General features: G+C 43.4%; 1 long non-coding RNA gene across 1 annotated transcript; it reads left to right on the top strand.

Moving 5' to 3' along the window:
* The first annotated feature begins 13705 nt into the window (after positions 1 to 13705).
* Positions 13706 to 15290, top strand: LOC134586431 (uncharacterized). The gene is made up of 2 exons (XR_010086572.1): positions 13706 to 14118; positions 14577 to 15290. It is a non-coding gene; the product is annotated as an uncharacterized LOC134586431 (long non-coding RNA).
* Positions 15291 to 22108: the final 6818 nt, after the last annotated feature.

The following is a 22108-nucleotide window of genomic DNA, read 5'->3' on the forward strand; positions in this document are numbered from 1 at the left end:
ATCTTGTAATTAATCACATCTTGCTTAAATTTGAAGTAGTGTCAGATCAGTTACTTCCTAATTTTGGCAGATTCCACCCGACAAAAGGAAGATAAAACATAGCTGTCAGGATACGATCCAGACAGTCTGTTTCGGCACACCACAAACGACTTTGCACCACAACCAACTTTGCATTATTACGGCTTTTGTCCCCGACCACAAATATAAAGGCTGTATCCTGTATTTGTGGGAGGAGTTATACGGCTATTTAACACTCAATACATCAAGGTTCTGTTGTATAGTGCTTGGTGCAATCCCGCGTTGTATTATTATTGGTATAAATATTCAAAAAACAAGATGCACTCAAATTAATTAATTGGATTAATTGTTAAGTGTCTGGGTTAGTGTCCACCTATCAATATAATTAATTGGATCAAAAGCTAAGTGGTTAGTCCCGTGTCCACCCACCAAGAGGTGGTACTTTTTCGGACACGGGTGGGGGACAAGGGGTCTTGAGCGTCATTTTACTCGGTCGGTGATGTCAAATCTCGTGGTTAGGTGCAAGGTCTCTTATGAATAGAACATTTCATTACTACTGTGTTCTCATGGCCTTTAAATTATACTATGTTGCGAGTTAGGGGAAATTCAACAGTTCCTGGGTTAGTCATATCCTTATGGAGAATACAGTCCTTGTCTATTGTATTAGATGTGCTGAGAAATACTGTCATGTAATGTAGTTTTCATATGAAGAAGTCAGGTTATGAGGACAAAATGGAGGATTTGTCACAGTATCAGGTTAATACAGAGTTAGAGCAGCAATTCAATATAAATACAATAAGATTTTTTTAATAATTCTACATCAGTCCCCCCTATGAAATGTTAGATTCTAAGAGATAAAAACTTTATTTGTTAATACCAGAAGACGTGTTAGCCCAAAGGCACAGAAACCCCGTGGCCGCTAGCTAGGTGTTAATGCAAAGTGCAAGTCTGTCCCTATTTTCTGACCCTACTAGGCTAGCTCATCTGTCAGTATGGCTCTCGAACACTTCACACCCAAGGGTATCCCATGGCAGCTAACCCACCACTTCTCCACATGGGGCCTTTACCATTCACCGACAGATGCTGTCCCTAAGGTGGTCCCTTCCTAGAACTCTCGCACTTTATCATCAAAAGGGATGGATTGCAGCGGCAAACAGGGTGAGTTGAGATCCTGGAAATCTTGGTCATCAACATCAAGTAGTGTGAAAGTGGGTGCCGCTTGGTCAATAGTCTTCGTGAGAGCTTTCCTCAGGCAGGGGAAGACACAACAAAAGAGAAGAGCAAAGATAAAAAAAGAAATTAGTATTGCCATACCAATATGCATTAAAGCCTTTTTCCAACCCGTCATCCAACCAAACCATCTGTCCCAGGGATCTTTTATCCCGGAATTCCTTTTTAATTCTTCTGAGAGGTCATTTAATTTTGCTATGGCTAATGTAACTTTACCATTAGGACCTGTGTTTTCTGGGATGTAGGTACAACATGTCATGGTGTCGGGCAAAATTTTACATACCCCTCCTTTTTCGGCTAGGATCATATCCAGGGCTATTCTATTTTGGAAGGCCATTTGGGATGTTGCCTGCAATTGTTCGGCTAATCCCTGGAGGGCATCTCTGGTGTAATTAACGAAACGCTGTTGATTGTAATAAATGTAGTTTATCCAATTTAAGTTCTTGTTTGCAGTAACTATGGTAAAAATTGATTCAAATCCTGCAGCAACTTCATCTCTTGCTTTAAATTCATTGGGTACCCCCCTAGGCACCCCAATGGCATCAATGTAAATGTGAGGGTCAAAACTTCCTTTTACTGGGGCTTCACGCTTGGCCTTAGTGTGGCTGGACTCATGGGTGTTGGTGTGTGTGTCAGAAATAATGTGTATAGGCATAATGGCCTTGGCCAATGTACACTCCCCCCACCACTCTGTGTCCATTCTGGATCTTAACTGTAAATCCCCACACAACCAGTAAATATCTCCCAGTGACCTAGTGTGCTGCTGCAGCAAACGTACAGGAACAGTTCTATATGTAGTACAATAACCTGCGGGAAAGTTACCCACAAATTTACCAATCCCATCATGTTTGACATAGCAAGTGTAATTACCTTTATATACGGTAACACCATGAGGAGGTCTTACATTTTTGGCTATAAGAGGATACTCCGCTGTCCATGCTTGACATTGAGACCTGTTGAAATTATATTGGTAGGCAAAAAGACTTAAAATGCATTTTTCTTCATCTACTGGCAGGGTTAAAGGTACAGTGCCCAGATGAGGCCGGGCACCACCACACACATAGCATGCGGTTCGGTTATGTTTGTTGGCATTATATTTCATCCATTCTAACCATAGGTTAACATCATTAAAACCTGTTTCAGCAGCCATAGTATCTTCAAAGGTGGGGTTAGCAATGGCCATCATGTCCTTAAAGGACTGGATGTGTGGTTTTAATGGGTTTGTGACCATATGAGTAGCTCCTTGCCACTCAGGGGAATTACACATATCTTTAAGGTAGAAATGCCCTAATTTAGTATAGGAACCCTTTTTCCAGTACATTCCCAATACATACTGGTCTGCATCTGTTGGGCTTGGATGCTCAACATTAAGAATTAATTTCATTGGTGTGCCTCCTCCAGGCTTTCTCAGAGTCATTCTTTGAAGGAGGGACCTACCATGATCATCTACTTTAGATAAGGCACTTTTTGGCTTGTAGCCCCAGGAAGGTCCGGCATTCCATCCCGCCGCCCCCCAATGGCCACAATTATGCCCCCATTGTTTGTCAACTACACAAACATATGGATCTTTTACATGAGGGATATCTCTATAGATATTCTGGATTTGTGTTGTAGTGAATGGGCATTCTACGATGTCACAATAATCAAAGGTATAGGTAGCCACACGGGTACATGATGAATTATACCAGAAGGTGTACCCACTAGCATCTTTAGTGATGGCTACTTGCTGGGCCTTAATTAAACTAATTAAGGAGACAATGTACCAGAGGTACATGGTTGTGCGGTATCTGCTTCCTCTGGGGCAGGAGACTTCTTGCAGTGGGAAGCGTGGATCCAATGTGGCCTGCCGGCCAATTTGACGGAAGTTGCGGTGATCAGGAGAACTTGGAATGGCCCGTCAAATCTTGGTTCCAGGGTGCTTTTCCGCACGAACTTCTTAACCAGAACCCAATCTCCGGGAAGCAGGTTATGGGTACCTGTGTTCAGATCAGGATCTGGAATTGAAGAGAAAACTTGGGCATGTATTTTGTTCAAGGCACTTGCAAGTTCAGTTACATAGTCTACTAAAACATCTGATTGAAGCTGTAACTGCTGTGGATAATAACAACCTAGCCTGGGTGCTGTCCCAAATAGAATTTCATATGGGGATAACGAGTGTTTCCCTCTAGGTGTGTGCCTAACGCTGAACAAAGCTATTGACAGACTTTCTGGCCAGGGCATTTTTGTTTCTTGTGACATTTTTAACATTCTGGCTTTTAGAGTGCCATTCATGCGCTCTACTTTACCACTACTTTGTGGGTGGTAAGGGGTGTGGAAGGCTAGGGTCACTCCCAGAGCAGTCCAAATTTCTTTAGTCACTGTTGCTGTAAAGGCTGGGCCTTGATCACTTTCAATGACTTCTGGAAGTCCAAATCTACATACAATGTCTGTAAGTAGGCGTCTTGCGGTTGTTTTTGCAGTGATATTGGCTACAGGGTAGGCTTCTGGCCATCCTGAGAACATATCCACCATTACTAGTGCATATTCATGAGACCCACTCTTGGGCATTTGGATATGATCAATTTGAATTCTCTGGAATGGGTACATGGGTTTTGCTAGGTGCTTTGCAGGCACCTTGATTGGTCTTCCTGGATTGCATTTTGCACAAATGACACAGGCCCTGCAGAAGCTGTTGATCAGGGTTGTGATTCCAGGTGCTTCATAATATTTTTGAATGAGGGCGGCCATTAGGTCTTTTGACAGATGTGCAGGCCCATGGGCCCATTGGACAACTGCTGGGTATAAGCTTCTTGGAAGGCAAAATTTAGAATTGTTGTAGTAAATTCCGTCCTTTAGGACAGCTCCTTTCTTCTTCCATTTCTGGATTTCTTCAGGGGTAATTATAGCTTGTTGTTCTCGTAGAATTCTTAGGTCAGTAGGAAGAGTTTGTAAGGTAAAGATAGGAACTTCTTCTTCTTGACCGGACACTTCTTCATCCACTTCCTGCAAATCTCTGGCTGCTTGCTTAGCAGCCTGATCGGCCAAATGGTTGCCCTTTGCTTCATCTGAATCCAATTTCCCATGTGCCTTTACTTTCAAAACGGCCACTTCTTCAGGGAGTAGGAGGGCATCCATTAGTTCCTTGATTGCAGAACTGTGTTTGACTGGTGTACCGGCAGTGGTAAGAAATCCTCTTGTCTTCCAAATGAGGCCGAAGTCATGTGCCACACCCAGAGCATATCTTGAATCTGTATAGATGTTGGCACGCTTTCCCTTGGAAATCTTGCATGCTGAAGTCAGGGCTTGCAATTCAGCTTCTTGCGCAGACATTGCTGGCGGTAGAGGTGATGACTTGAGAACTTCCCCTGTTGTGGTTACGGCATATCCTGTATGGTATTTTCCTTCTTCATCAGCATACCTTGAACCGTCCACAAACAGAGTAAAATCCGGATCCGGTAATGGATTCTCATGCACAGTTGGTAAGTGTACTGTTTCCATTTTCATCTGTTCGAAACAGTCATGAGGAGTTTCTGGGTCATAGTCATTTGTTATAACTAGGTCTTTAAATTCTTTTTCCAGGAAATGTCGTGGCCATGCTTCAAGAAGGTCAGTTGCTGGGTATTTGGCAATGCCATTTTCCTGTAGTTGTGATTCATCCATGGTGGCCCATAATTTTGCCATGGGCCCAAGGTCATTCCATGATCTTGTCTTTAACTTGGTAACAGGAATATGTGGAATAGCAGTATCCCAATGATGGTATAGGTAATTGAGTTCTGGGGGCAGTTGGATCAGGACCATGCTGTTGCCTTCCGAGTCACAATAGAAATCTTGGGCAGTGAGCTTTACTTCAAACCAGTGGTAGAGCTCATCTTCATAGCAAGGTTCAGGAGTAATGTCTGGCTTGTACCACATGGTACAGAAGGCGTAATCTGGACCTTCACAGAGAGGTGTCTTGTCCTCGTGAAAAGTTAAATGTGGATGCATTTTCTTGATACATCCGCAGAGAAGGTAAATGTAGGTTTCATCTGTGACAAACCCATAGTAGATACCCCCCTCAGGGAGTGGAAGAAGAGTGGATGGGTTAAGAACTTGACACCTTTGTATAGAAATGTTGTCAGGCAGAAGAAGATGACATTGCAGACGTAGGTGTCTAGCGGGAGACACGTGCTTGAGCTGGACTTGGTTGATAATGGCAGAGATGTCATGAGGGGCCAAAACAACCAACGGGTGGCCAAGGACCAGGTCTGAAGTTCTTTCAATAAGTTCTCTTGCAGCAAAAACAGCCCTAAGGCAGGAAGGGGTCCCTCTAGCCACAATGTCCAGTTGGCATGAAAAGTATCCAATAGGCCTCTGGCGGCCTTTTAAGTCATTAGTTTGGGTAAGAACTCCTGTAGCATGACCTAGTCTTTCAGAGACAAATAATTTGAAAGGCTTGGTATAGTCTGGTAGGCCCAAGGCAGGAGCAGAGACAATGGCACGTTTAAGAGATTTGAAATTGTCCAGAGCTTCGTTGGTCAGGCCGAATGGATCTGACTTGAGTGCATCGTAGAGAGGTTGCATAAGCAGAGAGGCCTCTGGGATCCATGCTCTGCAGTAGGAAATGAGGCCTAAGAAGGCATGAAGAGATTTTGAAGTCCTTGGGGGTTGAATGTCCAGAATTGTTCTGACTCGGTCCCGAGTGAGATGTCTGGTACCTTGAGATAGGCAATGTCCAAGGAAAATCACAGAGGGTTGACAGAATTGCAGCTTGAGAAGCGAAGCTTTACATCCTTGTTCTGCCAAATAGCAAAGCAGACTAATTGAACATTTTTCAGTAGTGGGTATATCATCTCCACAGAGCAACAAATCATCCACATACTGGAGTAAAACAACTTCTGGGTGTTCAGCTTGCCATGGGTCAAGAATAGTACACATGGCTTTGGCAAATTGACTTGGAGAATTTTGTGCCCCTTGGGGCATGACAGTCCATGTATATTGTTGCATTTCATGGGTGAAAGCGAACAGGTATTGACAGGATGGATCTAGTGGAACACTGAAAAAGGCATTAGCTAGATCAATGACTGTGAAATACTTTGCAGAAGGTGGGACGCCAGAGAGCAGGGTATGGGGGTTTGGTACAAGAGGGGTGTCCAGGACAGTGGCTTCATTGACCGCACGGAGATCCTGAACCATCCTGTACTTTACTGGCTCACCTTTTAGAGTCTTCTTCTTCACAGGAAATAATGGAGTATTACATTCTGATTTACACTCCACTAAAGCACCCTTTTCCAGGAGCGCTTTGATGTGAATAGAAATGGCTGCAGCCTGTGCTGGTTTTAGAGGATATTGTGGTTTCCTTGGTAACTTAGCTCCTGGGATAAGCTTAACCACCACAGGTGGGACATTTAGATGACCTATATCCTCTGGGCCTGAGGACCATAACTTAGCAGGCACCTGAGTTTTTAACTCATCTGGGAAATTGGACCTAGGTTCTGCTGCTTGCTCATTGGGTATATCTAATTGCAGCATCAAAGGTAAGGAGCATAGGGCTGAAGTGTCAGAAACAGATAGAGGTGTAGACATTTCTACCTGTCCATCTGGAGTGAAGGTTATAGACGCCTGCAGGCGTGAAAGGACATCAGCGCCTAACAGGTTAATTGGGCATGTGGAGGAAACTACAAAACGAGCAAGTAAGCTTGTGCCAACCCGCAGAGGGGTTGTTAGAGGACTGTGTCTCGGTTGGCCATCCACTCCAACACAGGAGACATCAATACTTGACAAGAAAGATGGGTCTGGCAGGTCTTGTTCTCTGAGAACACTTCGGGCTGCGCCTGTGTCGATAAGAAATGTGGTAGGTTGGCCTTCAATGGGTAAAGTCACTGTGGCAAGTGCCCCCCCCCCCTTATCCCCTGTAAACACTGCCATGACAGGGGTTAATGACACAGGTTTGCCAATTTCCTAATCATCATCTGGTTCCTCAACAATTGGAACCGTTTTCATGGTCTTAGGGACCGGGGCAGGCTTGGGAAACTTTTTGGGCTCCCCTGTAGGAAACTTTTTGGGCTCCCCCGGTTCCCTTTTGGGTTCTGGACAGTCACTTCTGTAGTGTCCCTTAGCCCCACAATTAAAACATGTTACGTCCTCTAACTTGACACCCTTGGTGCCAGGGGTGATGGGGGTGGCACGGGCCACCATGAGAGGAGCTGAATTGGGTCTTCTGGGGGTTTGGGCAGATTCCAAACCCCTAGCAACTAGGAGTAACGTATCTAGGGGAACAACCTTGTATTCAGGGCGTGCAGCAATGATTCCCTTGCGTATGGAATCTTTAACACCTTGGACAAACGCACCTGATAGCATTTGTGAATGAATTTTGTCAGTGAGATCAAATCCCAAATCTGTAAACATTTGATATAATCTTGCATGAAACCTTTCCACTGATTCTCCTTTGTCTTGCACAACATCAGTAAGGCCAGCAGCTTGATCTGCAAGTTTATCCTTAGCCCAATCTCTCAATTGATTGCAAAAGGTTACTCCGGAGGGATAATCAACATCACTTGTAAGCAGATCTGTACTGAGGTGGCGGGCCATGCTGGGCCAATATGCATCCCCTGCTTTAATAGCACAAATGCTCAGTAGGTCACGCCAGGCGGCGGAATAAGTCTTTTGTATCTGAACTATCCCTCGGTAAAAAGGCATAGGCTGTTTCTCTGGGTCAGGGAGAGATTTCATTAAAGCACTAGCTTGTGTGGGGTTAAAAGCGACATATTTAGGAGGGGCCTGTTCTCCCCGACCCTGATGGCCGAAGGGATCTTCAATAGAACGGTGGGCTCTCGCAGCCTCCATTGAACCCTGGGACAGCCTGTCATCCTCTTCCTCATCTAGCTCTATTATCTGGGACCTTCTGCGTGAGGGGAACACCTGAGGAGACAGGGCCGGGGGATAGGAGGGAGCTCCGGAGGCGGGAGTTGCCATTGGGTCATAACCTTGGGACCGGTAATCACCGGGAAGCACCGGCATCAGGGGTGCTGAATGGCTGGGGGCCGCCATATTGGAGGTGGGGAAGGAAGTTGCATTGGGGTTAAGGGAAGACGTGGCGGCCATGTTGGATGTGGGCACATCCGGGGCAGACTGAACCGGACTGGGCATGACCGGAACCTGGGGAGTGACTTGGGGAAAGGGGTATGGCCAGTGAGGATAGGGGTATGGGAAGGGGTATGGCCAGGCCATTTGGGTGGGAGTTGGGGCGGAACCTGGAGTGGGCAGTGAGGTTGGGGAGGGATTAGCAGAGGGGGTGGGAAACTGGGTTGTGGTCGGGGCGGGCGAGGGAGAGGGTGGGGAAGAGTCAGTAAAGGTGCCTGAAGGAGGAGGAGCCGGAGTGGGATCAGCAAGATTGACAGTGGCAGGAGAGGAGGGGTTAGTGAACTGGGCAGATGCAGATGGGAGGGTAGGATTATCTACGGAGACAAAGTGTGAGGAAGGAATGGCAGATGAGATGTTAGCATTAGACTCAGAAGGTGGCTTGGGGATGGATGAGGATGATGGGAATGTTAGGGAGGGAGAAGGGGAAAAGTAGGATCCATCAAAATTTAGGACCGGGCAAACGGGAGAGGTGACGGGATGGGGATTGGGAGGATTAATCAGCTGGCAATCTCCCATTACTGACTGGATCTTTGGGATAGACATCCCCCGGGCGCCATTTTGGGGCGCTGGCTGAGGAAGAGCCCCAGCAACACAATTATTATGGTACACAAACATTTTCACACCCTTGTGAATTATTTCTTCTTCAACCCAACCTTCTTGCTGAATAGCCTTTGCTACTCTGTACCATGCTTCAGCTGTTTTTAATAAATCATAATTTGCAAGCTTGCCTTTCTTTTCCATCAACAATCTACGCCAACTTTCTGGTTGTAATCTACCACATGTCGGCACAGCTATTTTACAAACTTTTGCAATCTTTTCAACACCTTTAACCATCTCCTCACCCTCTCTGTCATCAACTAAATCACATGCTAACCAGCCCTTACTGGGCTTACTTAAATCCTGCCCCATGATCCCTTCTCCCCTACACCAGCGTCCCAGATATAGGGAAAGATAAGGAAAATTGAACCGGAACGTCTACAATGCTCGACTGCCACCTGAGAATCGTGGGTCTTTCTCAAGTGCGTCTTCCCAAAACGTAGACTAGTCACTGAATCCGCCTACCCGGGGTGGTAGACACGGATTAGAGCGAGGTGAGAAGTGTGTGACCAATCACTTCTCTATTAAGAGGAATGGGAGTGGATAGTATAATAGTACAGGAAGTGTAGAAAAGGTAAAGAGTAAGGGAAGAAAAATCCTTAGAGACAGATACAGGAGTTTAAATGACTCCACATTAAACAAACAAGACAACAATACAGTTGAAATACAGTGCATGCATCACAGTTCAAATGAAATCAACAGTAATCCCTTTCCTTCTACATGTGCTTACTCCAAAGTCACCTTTCTCAACCTCGTAGTGTCCCCGCTCGGAGAATGACTTCCTCAAGTCTCACTACCAGCGGCCAAGGATAACAGCTAACACCGGTCCGAAATCCTTTCTAGCCTCCCTCGTTACAGCAGTCCACTTAAAGTGGCCACGCCACCCTCACTCCCGTAGTGCCCTTATAAAACCCACTCTATAAGTCTCACTACCACGTGATGCGGAAAACAAGCAATGCCTGCCTGAATCCCCCCAGGAAACTGAGTCCCCTGCCACAAGGCTAAGTCTCCTACCACAGTTAAAATAATCAGTGGACCTTCAACTCAACTAGAGCCGAAGGGTCCGGGTCAGGACGTCCCCAACTCAACTAGAGCTGGATGGTCCGGGTCAGGACGTCCCCAACTCAACTAGAGCTGGATGGTCCGAAAGCGCACAGTGAAGCTAGCTAGGCTATCAAAGTGACACAAAATTGGATCACAGGAAACTATGATTCTACACAGATCCCACAGTTCCACAAACTTCTTTTTCCTTACAGCCACAGCCACGAGGCTCCTAAAAGAAGTAAACAGGCAAAGAAGACCCCCAGGAACACATCCACAGGTCAACCCCCCTTTTTCCCTACAGCCACAAACACGTGGCTCCTAAAAGGAGTAAAACAGGCAACAGGACTCCAGGCAAATCCCCCGGGTCCACCCCCCCCTTTATCCCAAAAAGGGGAAAACAGACAAACACAGGACCCTCAAGCAAACTACCACTGGTCCACCCCCCCCCCTTTATCCCATAAAGGGGAAACAAATAAACATTCAGCCCGGGCAACCAAACTAGACACACCCAGGCAACAGATAGACTAAATGCAGGTAACAAATGGGTAATAAGACTCCGGGCAAGATATTACCTGTCTTTGATGTCCTCCCGGGAAGCAGTCACAGACACGTGGACGGGTCAATCAAAGGGGCCGGAACATACCGGTGGCTCTGCAGAAGTCTCTACCGTGTACCTGGAGGTGATCAGTCTCCCTTCCTTCCCCCTGGATTCCTCCGTCCACTCTTGTCTTCCTTAGGACGGCTCACCGGCCAGACATAGCCCGGAGTCCCTGTTCGGGCGCCAAAGTTGTTATGGTACTTTTTCAGTAAACCAAAATGTTTAAGTGTCTATCTGTTCCTGTCCAAATTAAAGAGAATTGAATTGCGTATATACGCTGAAGTAATTCAGTCTGACACACGGAGTTCAGGTTAAAATAACTTCGAGGAAATTTATTGGCAAGTGCAGAATCAGCGGGCGCGCAGGCCCTTTTAAGAGACATTTTCGTCATCATTGATTATCAAGATATCAGTGAATAAACATCATTAATTGGATTAATTGTTAAGTGTCTGGGTTAGTGTCCACCTATCAATATAATTAATTGGATCAAAAGCTAAGTGGTTAGTCCCGTGTCCACCCACCAAGAGGTGGTACTTTTTCGGACACGGGTGGGGGACAAGGGGTCTTGAGCGTCATTTTACTCGGTCGGTGATGTCAAATCTCGTGGTTAGGTGCAAGGTCTCTTATGAATAGAACATTTCATTACTACTGTGTTCTCATGGCCTTTAAATTATACTATGTTGCGAGTTAGGGGAAATTCAACAGTTCCTGGGTTAGTCATATCCTTATGGAGAATACAGTCCTTGTCTATTGTATTAGATGTGCTGAGAAATACTGTCATGTAATGTAGTTTTCATATGAAGAAGTCAGGTTATGAGGACAAAATGGAGGATTTGTCACAGTATCAGGTTAATACAGAGTTAGAGCAGCAATTCAATATAAATACAATAAGATTTTTTTAATAATTCTACATCACAATCACGGCATCCATCCCAATGCAGTGGCGGCACTAAAATAGAATGAATTTTATTGGGACACCCAATTGCAAGATTGGACTAAAGTTAGAACCCCATCTGTCGTGCAACTCCAACAATGCTTTGACAGCTGGGGCTCTAACAATTTTCCATGCTTGCAGGGTTGTATTTAGCACTGTTTTGTGTGTTTGAATGTAAGCATGTGTTTGTATAAAGTATGTTTGTGTGAATGTGTTTGTATGTGGTACTGGAGTTTGAATGCAGGTGTGCATTTATGTGTAGTGTTTGTTTTTGAATGTAGGAGTGTGCTTGTATGTAGTGTTGAAGTTTGAATGGAGGGGTGTATTTGTATATAAAGTTGCGGCTCAGATGCACAGGTACATACTCTGACACACAAGCAGATACACAGATACATACACTGACTACATACAGATAAGCAGGCACATACACTGACAGACATACTGACACACACACACAGGCTCATATACAGACATACTGACACACACTGATCAACATACTGACACACATACACTGACAGAAATACTGACACCCACACACAGGCACATACACTGACCGAGATACTGACACACACACACACACTGACAGACACACTGACACCCATATACACTGAGAAATACTGACACACATACAGGCACATATACTGATACACACAGACTGATATACTGACAGACAGAGACTGACACATGCATGCACATGCACTGACAGACATACTGACAAACACAAATATATTGACACACAGACATACTGACACACAGACAAACAGACATACTGACACACAGACAAACAGACACACAGACAGACAGACATACTGACACACACACAGATATATTGACACACAGACAAACAGACATACTGACACACACACAGATATATTGACACACAGACAAACAGACATACTGACACACACACACAGACATACTGACACACAGACATACTGACACACATGTGAAATGTACATTTTTAAACACACCCTCCAGTTTCCTACCTTTTGCTGGAGGGTGGATTTCCTGGGGTCCAGTGTGGTGCCTGAGGATGATGGGAGTGAGGATCCCCCATCCTCACTGCAGCCTCGTCCTCTCTCCCTCGCGACTCCTCCTGCCACCTTCCATGCAGCTCCTCTCTTTATGGGAGGAAGTGACTTGCGGCTGTCACTTCCTCCCAGCCTGCTGCCGGAAAGCAAGGGGCCCGGTCGCGGTGTTAAAGGGAAAGAGCGCCCGACCGGGCCCCTGCTGATACAAGCCCTCCAGGTGGCCCTAAGTGCATGGGCCACCCGGTGGGACTCAGAGGACGGGGGAAAAAGTTTTACATATTTTTTTTTTTCATTTAATTACCAATTTCTCCCCCCTCCCTGCTTACCTTTGTCCAGGGAGGGGGGAGATTCCATCCCTGGTGGTCCGGTGGGGGGCCCCCCGGCTCCCTGTTATCGCAGTGGGGGCCCAGGCAGCACACAGCTTCTCCTCTCTCCTCATAATTCTCGCGAGACCCGCGGAGCGTTGCCATGGCAACCGGGTCTCGCGAGAGTTATTACAAGAGAGGAGAGAGGAGAAGCTGTGTGCTGGGCCCCCTCTGCTGTAACAGGGAGCCGGGGGCCCGCGGCTGCACACATAGATAGCGATATTCGCTATCTATGTGTGCAGAGAAAGAAAGTGGGGCCCAGGACTGCCAGAGCAGTCCGGGCCCCCCAGGGCCGCCGGGCCCATGACAACCGTTATGGTTGTCACCCCCTGATGGCGGCCCTGGCTGAGCATCAACCTAATCCACAGAAGGGTTAATGCTGAGCAGCAATTATGCAAATGGAAACCTGATAACTGACTTTGGGGTCAAAGGCCGGTTACAACCTATCAGATCTAGAGGAGGGGTATTTAGGCCCAGTTCTCATCCTGCTCAGTGCCCTGTCGTGGTTTCCCTTGTGGTTGTCTGAGAGCGCGTTCCTGTTATTGGTTTTCTACCTGGTTTTTGACTTTGGCTTTGTTTATTGACTTCTCTATATTCTGGTATCCTGACTCCTGGCTTTCCTTATCGCTGTGTTCCCTGACCTCGGCTAGAATTCTGACTATTATGTACGTTAAATCCGGCCATTCTAAGGACCGGTAAAACGTTACTTATTTGTCATCCGTGCTATACAGTTTCACGTGCTGGATCATACAGTAATCCTGACAAGCAGTTGGCGAAGCCATCTGGGCCTGGGGCCTTGCCCATTGGTAATTGCTGTATTGCCCTGGTCACCTCCTCTTCAGTAATATTGGAGAGCTCTTGTTGTTGGCAGGGTGTGAATGATGGCAAAGGAATCTCGTTTAGGTATTGTTGTATAGCTTTTTTGGGGGGCTAATGTGTTTGAGCGTCATCCCCTAGATTGTATAGGGAGGTGTAGCAGTCTGCACATCTTAATTCATGGTTTTACTTACATTTATGTTGATATAACTATCGCTTTAACATCCATTGGAACACTGTTGCATTCTGTGTGGAAGTAATAATCTAAAATTTTATATTTCGCAGATCAAGCCAACGGTTGAAGAGAGAGCTGGAGAAAATTATGCGATTTTTAAAGTTACAGAGTTTAGAAAACAATTGGTCAATGGAGTAAACTATGAAATGAAGGTGCATGGAAAACCTACATGTGCATGAGTATTTGCAGGGCTTCCTTCTCACTTTCCTTTGGCTAGGACAAACGCAGTTAGTATCCTGATTCCCAGTACTTTTTGAGGTTTGCAGCTAAATGTTGGGTGCTCAACATAACAACTTTAATTCATGTCCACCCAGGTTTAACTCAAAATCCTGACCTTAGGACCAATTATTAAACTTTAAAACCTTATGAACCATACTCCTTGTTCCTTCACTGTATTTTCTCTGTGGGAAGGTTTAATCTCATTTAAGGCTTGAATAAATCTGGTGCTGAGGGGTGGGATGCAAGCTCTCTAATATTAGAGGACATTATTATGCAAAACAAGTTCCCAAATACGTTTTGGTTAATTGCAGAAGGAGATATTGCCTTTAACAGTGGACTGTTGGGTTCAGAACATAGTCTTGGCTTTTCCTTACATAGTTTTCTGTTTCAGGTTTCTACTGGCGGAGATAACTGTGTCTTTCTGAAGGTTTACCAGACCTTTGGTGGAGAATTGTCTCTCTCTGCTTATCGGACAAATAGAAAACTAAACGACCCTTTCGTCTTCTAGACGTGGACATGTCTGGCCTGCTACAGAATCTGCCAGACCCATGAATTCCATTCTCCAAACTGTGGAAACTCTTCTGCTTGCTTCTATTAACTGCACACATAAGGAGATATATAATACAAATATTGGCACAGAGTGGTAAATATCTGTTCACTTTTTAGAACACTAACCCAGAATTACTTCTCATTTTTCTTTAATTCCAAATAACTCAACAAAGTTCTAATTAGAATGTTACCAGGACACAATGTAAACCAGTACCAACCTACAACGTCTAGGTCCATTGCTGATCTAGTACTCAGAACAAGCTTTACTCCTACAAAATATTTACAAGGGCAGTGTAACTGTGTCAACAATATTGAAGATCGTTCTACTGATCAATACTAGCTTTAGGAATGGGCAATTCATGACGTATTATTCCCCAATAGATAACGTACTTTCACTGCTTCTGTTACCATTTAAACCATTGACCTCTTATCAGAATCTGCCAAGAATGGCCAACATCTCTATTGGTCAATATATCCGCACTGGAAGTAGAATTTGTCTTGTATCTCTTATGGTTTTGTAGCACCAGTCAAAAAATAAAATACTTTGTAAAATAAACTCTGGCTTTTTTTTTTTTTTTTTTTTTTTATTGTATTATCCAACTTGTCATGTGCTGCCAGGTTCTTTGTGCATTTTGTGGGTGTGTAAAACCATAGTTTTAATCTTGCTTATTGCTTCTACATATGTTACATAATTTATCAAAGGAAAGGACTTTAATTTGAGTTTTTATATTTATAATTGTTTTTGAAAAAGTGTTTGGTTTTCAGTTTTGCCATTAATGTGTACACATGGTGGACCTCAAATGGTTCAAATAACACTTCTTAATTTGAGTTTTTATTTACAGGTACGTCATATGTATAGGATGTCAACCTATTAGTTGTTACAGCTTACATATTTCATTAAGTACAAGGCTGTTTAAAAGCTTAAATGGACACTCATATCTACATCACTAAATTGTTGTGGTGTTAGGAGGTCCCCCCCCCCCCCCCCCCCCCCCCCCAAAGGGCTGAATCTGGCTCCAAGCCTCTGGCTGTGGTGGAAGGAGCCGGGTGGAGTGATCAGATGTTTATCCAACAAATTGTTCTCTCTTTACACCTTGAGAGAAGTCTGTGCCCAGGGCCCCCTTGCACTATTATGATGTTATGGTGCTTGGAGCACTCATTAACTCTTGTAGAATGTGGTATGTTTGGTTTTGTTATAACTTATTGGTCAAGGACTCCATCAGGGGCTTCAGCTGGTAAACATTGGGAATACAGGGCCCTGGCCCCTTACATCTGTTTGTGTGTAAGGTTGGATGTGGGCTGTCTGCGTTAACGTTAACAGTACTGTAATGTTCAAACCTTGTACCCTCTTTATCCAAGCCTAATTTGGCCACAATCTATATCCAGCTGAGCTCTTACCAGAAAACTAGACCTGCTCTATCAAGTCTTGTCACAAAACCGTAAGTATTGCAACATTTCCGGGTGACTCTCATGGGCCTTTTATCCAATTGCATGTTGCACCATATACCAGCCTGACCCTCCAAGCAGCCGCACTCGGCACCCCTAATGTTCAGTCGTTCGGCTATTCCTTGTATTTTTCCCTTTTTTAAGCATTCACATGTTAAATCATACATCAGCCTATTCCTACCAGCGGCTGCATTTGGCCCTGCTAACGTTTGTGGGCATTCTACGATCTTGTGTATTTGCATGTTGACCTTAATCAAGCTTTTCAATAGCAGCTGCCTTTGGTCCTTCTACCGTTCACAGCCTTTACATATATTCAAATTGCACATTAAGTGACCCCAGTATATCTTGTAATTAATCACATCTTGCTTAAATTTGAAGTAGTGTCAGATCAGTTACTTCCTAATTTTGGCAGATTCCACCCGACAAAAGGAAGATAAAACATAGCTGTCAGGATACGATCCAGACAGTCTGTTTCGGCACACCACAAACGACTTTGCACCACAACCAACTTTGCATTATTACGGCTTTTGTCCCCGACCACAAATATAAAGGCTGTATCCTGTATTTGTGGGAGGAGTTATACGGCTATTTAACACTCAATACATCAAGGTTCTGTTGTATAGTGCTTGGTGCAATCCCGCGTTGTATTATTATTGGTATAAATATTCAAAAAACAAGATGCACTCAAAGGTATTTTCAATTATTTTAGTGTTTATTCAATTTAAATCAATTACATGCGTCCCGGTCGACGTTTCAATCCATTCAGGACTTTTTCAAGATCAACATTGCAATGTAATCATACAGTTTATAAAGATGAAAATAACTTGAGTGAATTACCAATGTTTGTGTGTGTGATTCCAATCCCGATCAACCAGAAGTGCCCATGCGGGACAAGTGATTCCAGCGTACACCGTGCTGACGTGTGAGGTCAAATTGCTAACCGCTCGCTTGCTATGTAATCCATAAACAACTATTTATCATGATAGTGTCTGTATCCCAAAAAGTGCACAAAATAGGGAGGAAACAGCCGAACCCCACTGTTCTGAGGGGACACTAGTGAGACACAGAGTGCATAAAATTCATGTTCATGGAAGTGTTACGGTGCGAGGTGAAACAAATAGAGCAAAGTGAAATTGAATAGAGAGCTTGTTTGAACAGTGGAGGGTGAGCATTCCTATTACTCTCAGTCAACCCAGAAGGATTGGAGAAAATGGGGAATAGAAACGTATGTGAACATTAATATTAACATGACACTGCATCCCTGACTTGGGATGGGGGGGAGAGACCCAGACCTAGGGCTGTGTAAGGGCACACAATTTCTGATAGTAGACTTGCTATTGTTACTTATAGAAACCACATTTTTCTCGTGTGTTTCTGTATCTTAATGTAAACCCCTCCCAGAGGCCTTGTGTGTGTCAGTGAGCTTGGGGTCCAGTGAGCACGTGGTCCACATCTGGATTACCCTTTTAACGTAGGGAGAGCCAAGTTAAAGCATTGCAACAAAGAATATGAGCACTCTGAGAACGGGCAAAGCTTAGAGAAACTCAGTAGCTTGCCCTTCGGTAAATCCCCGCTCAGTTCTCAGTAGTTTTTGCCCACTTGTGCCATTACAGGGAGAACATATCTGAAGCATCTCAGACTGGTCCCACCCGTACGGGCAGTCCAGAACCGAAATGTCAGCAAGTTCTCTCTCTGCACGAGAGATACAGCAACCCCAGACGATCGTTTCATCCTTCTTTGGGCTTCATCAGTGAGGTGTAGCTGATACCCCTCTAGACACAGTGAGTATGGGGTTCACATCTGGATTATGCTTTTTAAGTCGGGTAGAGCCCAATTAAAGCATTGCAAAAAAAAAAACAAAGAATGTGAGAACGGACAAAAGCTTAGAGAAACTCAGCATCTTGCCCTTCAGTAAATCCCCACTCAGGTCTCATAATAGATTTTGCTCACTTCTGCCATTACAGTGAAAACATATCTAAAGCATATCAGACTAATGCCACCTGCAAGGGCAAGCTACGGAGTTAATCAAAGCTTTGTTCCGCATATATACACACTTATTTAGGGGGGTTGGGGTCTTTCTTCTATTTATTTTTTGCATTTTTGTTTTTTTATATTTTTCTATACACATTACAGGATAGCAGCTGATATGTTCTGTAAGTCACACTGACATTTATCACGAGCTAGCAATTCTTAAGAGGACAAAAACATCCCTCTCTTTGTGTGGATGAACAATCACTTGTGAAGCACTCCAGCCTTGTTTTGGGCCTTCTGAAATGTAGGCTTTTTATTAATTTTGTACAGATCATATTTTATATATATATATATATATACTGTGCTTATTATATTAGGTGTTATACCAGGCTCCATATTTTTGTGTTTCTTTATGCTTTTTGTGTCTTTGCACTATGTCATGCTACTTACCTATTGTAGCTTTGTGAAATAATTTACCTTGATTCCAAGGTTCAAGCTTGTAGGTGTCATATTAGATATCCTATATTAAAATTGGCTAACTTGGACTCAGGAAATGCTTCATGCTTAAAACGACACTTAAGACCATATATGTCTAGTTCCGGGAGCAGATAGCCCCCACCTGAGCTCTCTCTCCTAAATCAGTCTGTTCTTCCTGGGAACTTATCTGTTATATGTACATGACGTTCATCCCTATGTCTCATCTGTACTCCCTTACCATTTCACTCCCTTCCTACTACTGTTCTATAAGTATTTGCACGTAAGTATTTACTTTTTAATGCATAAAAACACAACTGACAAAATAAAGGTCAGAGGCTTATTTTGAATACAAGAGAGAAACTAGCTCTAAGCCTATATTGTTAAAAAAAAAAAAAAATTATAAAACGTAACTTTTAATATATATGCACAAAATAATAAAAGAAAAAAGTCTCAAAAGTTGCCACTAGGTGGAGACAACACCTAATGGTGCTAAATAAGCATAATGTACATGTAGACAATTTGAAATTCACTCGGTCATGTGAGGTGTACAGATAGGGGAATAAATCGACTCGCTGATACCACTCTGGTTCGCTAAAATATTAGTATACTGTGTTGCAATATGAATCTGTCTCAACACCCAGCCTTGACCGCAGACTATAATTTGATTTATCTGTCATGACCAGCATGAATGCAAACTTATATTCACAGATTCATAATCACGATTTCTACCAGCAGAGGTCAGACCTGGATGTTTTGACACTTTGGCGATTTATTTTATTCAAACAGTGATAGTTAGATTTTCTCTTTGATAGGTGCCCTCGAAGGCACAGCATAGTCTATAGTTGCAGGGTCCTGATCTACCGATAAGCTAGCATATATACCTCTTCAGCGTTAGATAGCGTTAGAAGAATGAGCTTTTGAATTGGTGCCCTTGAAGGCCCAGATCAGAGTACCCCTGTCTCTATGACGGATCTTTGTATTAAGCAACTGTGATTTTTATTGTTATTGCTATAGGGTGACTTACTATATTCACCAGCACTCCGGTTTTCACCACCCTGACCATTATCATTTACTCTGTCTTTACAGTCCTTACTAGGACCTCACTCTTTATATTATATAGCAGCCACAGTACTTTGCTTGCATCTTTATTATCGCCGAAGATTTAACCCGGCATAACACAGTAACCATTTAAACTACTGTTCTGTATCCAAAAGACAATCTTGCAACTATATATTGTAGCCAACTATAGCGTATTTAGCAAGTTGATACTTAATCACTGTGTCCTTAAAGTCCTGACCCGGACCTCGCTCGGCACAGTTCTTAGTAACCGCACTATACTGTTTGCATTTTAACATCACCGAAGACTCAACCCGGCATAACATAGCAACCATTTAGCTACTGTTTTGGTCTGCATCCAAAGTCATATTGCAACACAGTATACTAATATTTTAGCAAACCAGAGTGCTATCAGCGAGTCGATTTATTCCCCTATCTGTACACCTCACATGACAGAGTGATTAAGGTAAGTGGCTGAAAGGTTTTTAACCCTATAGTGTCAGGAAAACCACTTTGTTTTCCTGACACTATAGTGACCCTTTAATGTAGTGGTTCTGGTGTCTATAGTCTCTCCTTGCAGGCTGAGCACTGTAAACGCTGCCTTTGTAGAGAAAAGGTAATTGTTTACATTGTTACCTCGGAACACTTCTAGTGGCAGTCACTCAGATGGCCACTAGAGGTGCTTCCTGGATCAGTGCTGCACAGTGTGTAGCACAGTGTTCAGCATCTTCACATTCTGCATAGAGGTGCTGGACGTTCCCTATAGAGATGCATTGATTTAATGCATTTCTATGAGGAGATGCTGAATGGCACAGTACAGTATTTTTGTGCATGCACAATAGCCTCCCAATGCTTTCCTACATTTTTTGCTGTTTGCGTTCAACTGCAATTTGCATTTTACTAATTTATTGCCCTGACACATGTTATATACCGTTTTTTAAAGGACAGAAAGGGCTTTAATTTGATGTAACATTATATATATATATATATATATATATATATATATACTTATTTATTATAAAAAAAAATACAGAAACATTTGTTTTTGAAATAATGTGTGCAAGTTTTTTTTTTTGGTAGTTACAGGTCACAAAGCACAAGGAGTAAAATAAACGTTTAATGTGGAGCGATTTTAGAATTTGGTATGTTTGTCTTGTAAGCTTAATAGCCATAAAAGAAAACAAAATTGCCACACAAAAGTATATATTTATATAAAGTAGACATCACAGGCTATTGTCCTAAGGTTGTTTTGACACTTTCTACATAGCCATTTCACCGTCAATCTCTGCTAAATATTGGAGTAAAATTTAGTATTTTGGGGTTTTTGGCACACAAACTTATAACAAAGAACTTCTCATGTGTATTTTGTAAAGTTGGTGTGTGCTATTCCTGTACAAAACTTTATTTTGTGTTCAGCTACATCTACTGAGTACAATGATTCCCCCACTGTATGTCGTTGGCACTCTTCTGTGAAGCTACAGTGCCATATAGGAGACCTGTCCTTTTCAGTATTTACAGTAGAATTTTGAGAGACGGATTTAATGAGCCTATGCTTCCATTTGGGGTATTATAGCAGTTTGACTGTTCAAAAAAACCCCACAAAGGCCTACCATTTGTAAAAGTAGACACTCCAGGGTATATCATAAGGTGCATATTGTGCCTTAACATGCCCCCATTTTCTAACCAATATATGCCAAAGTATGTGGTAAAAAATAATTTGGGGCATTTTTTACATACGGATTACATTTTTGCTGGGCATTTTGTATATTCCATATGTGCCACTAAGTTCAAACCCCCCGAATTATGCTCAGCTAAGTCTTCTGAGTAAAACAATATGCCCAAAGTATGACCTAGACACTATTTTGTGAAGTTACAGTGCTGTAAAAGAGACGTGACAAGTTCAGGTATTTAAGTGTGAATTTTCATGGAGGGTTTTGATGCGTCCGTGTTCTACTTTGGCGCACTTGAGCAGGCTAAATATTACAACTACACCATAAAGGCATACCATTTCTTAAAGAACACATCCCAGGGTATTTCAAAAGGCATAGCTTGTACCAAGTGTACCAAGTGTACCAAGCCTTTTTTTCTGCCTTTTTGACACACAAAGTGAGTTTGCACAGTATATTTTGCAAACCTTATGTGTGCTACGACTGTATAATACTTCATATGTTGCTCAGCTATGTTGGTTGAGTACAGCAATACCCCCGTATGTACCTTTGCCAGGTATATGTGGACATCAGAGGGGCACATTTGGGAAACGGCTATTCCAGTTTTTTTCAAACTTTAAATTTTTGCGCTGTGCCCATGTCCCATTTTAGAGTATTTTACCAGGCTATATGATCCAAATACCCCATAAAGGCATACCGTTTCTTAAAAACCACATCCCCGGGTATTTCAAAAGGCATTTTTTTTTTTTTTAATTCT

This window comes from Pelobates fuscus, chromosome 1 (assembly GCF_036172605.1).
Source record: "Pelobates fuscus isolate aPelFus1 chromosome 1, aPelFus1.pri, whole genome shotgun sequence".
Taxonomy (NCBI): domain Eukaryota; kingdom Metazoa; phylum Chordata; class Amphibia; order Anura; family Pelobatidae; genus Pelobates; species Pelobates fuscus.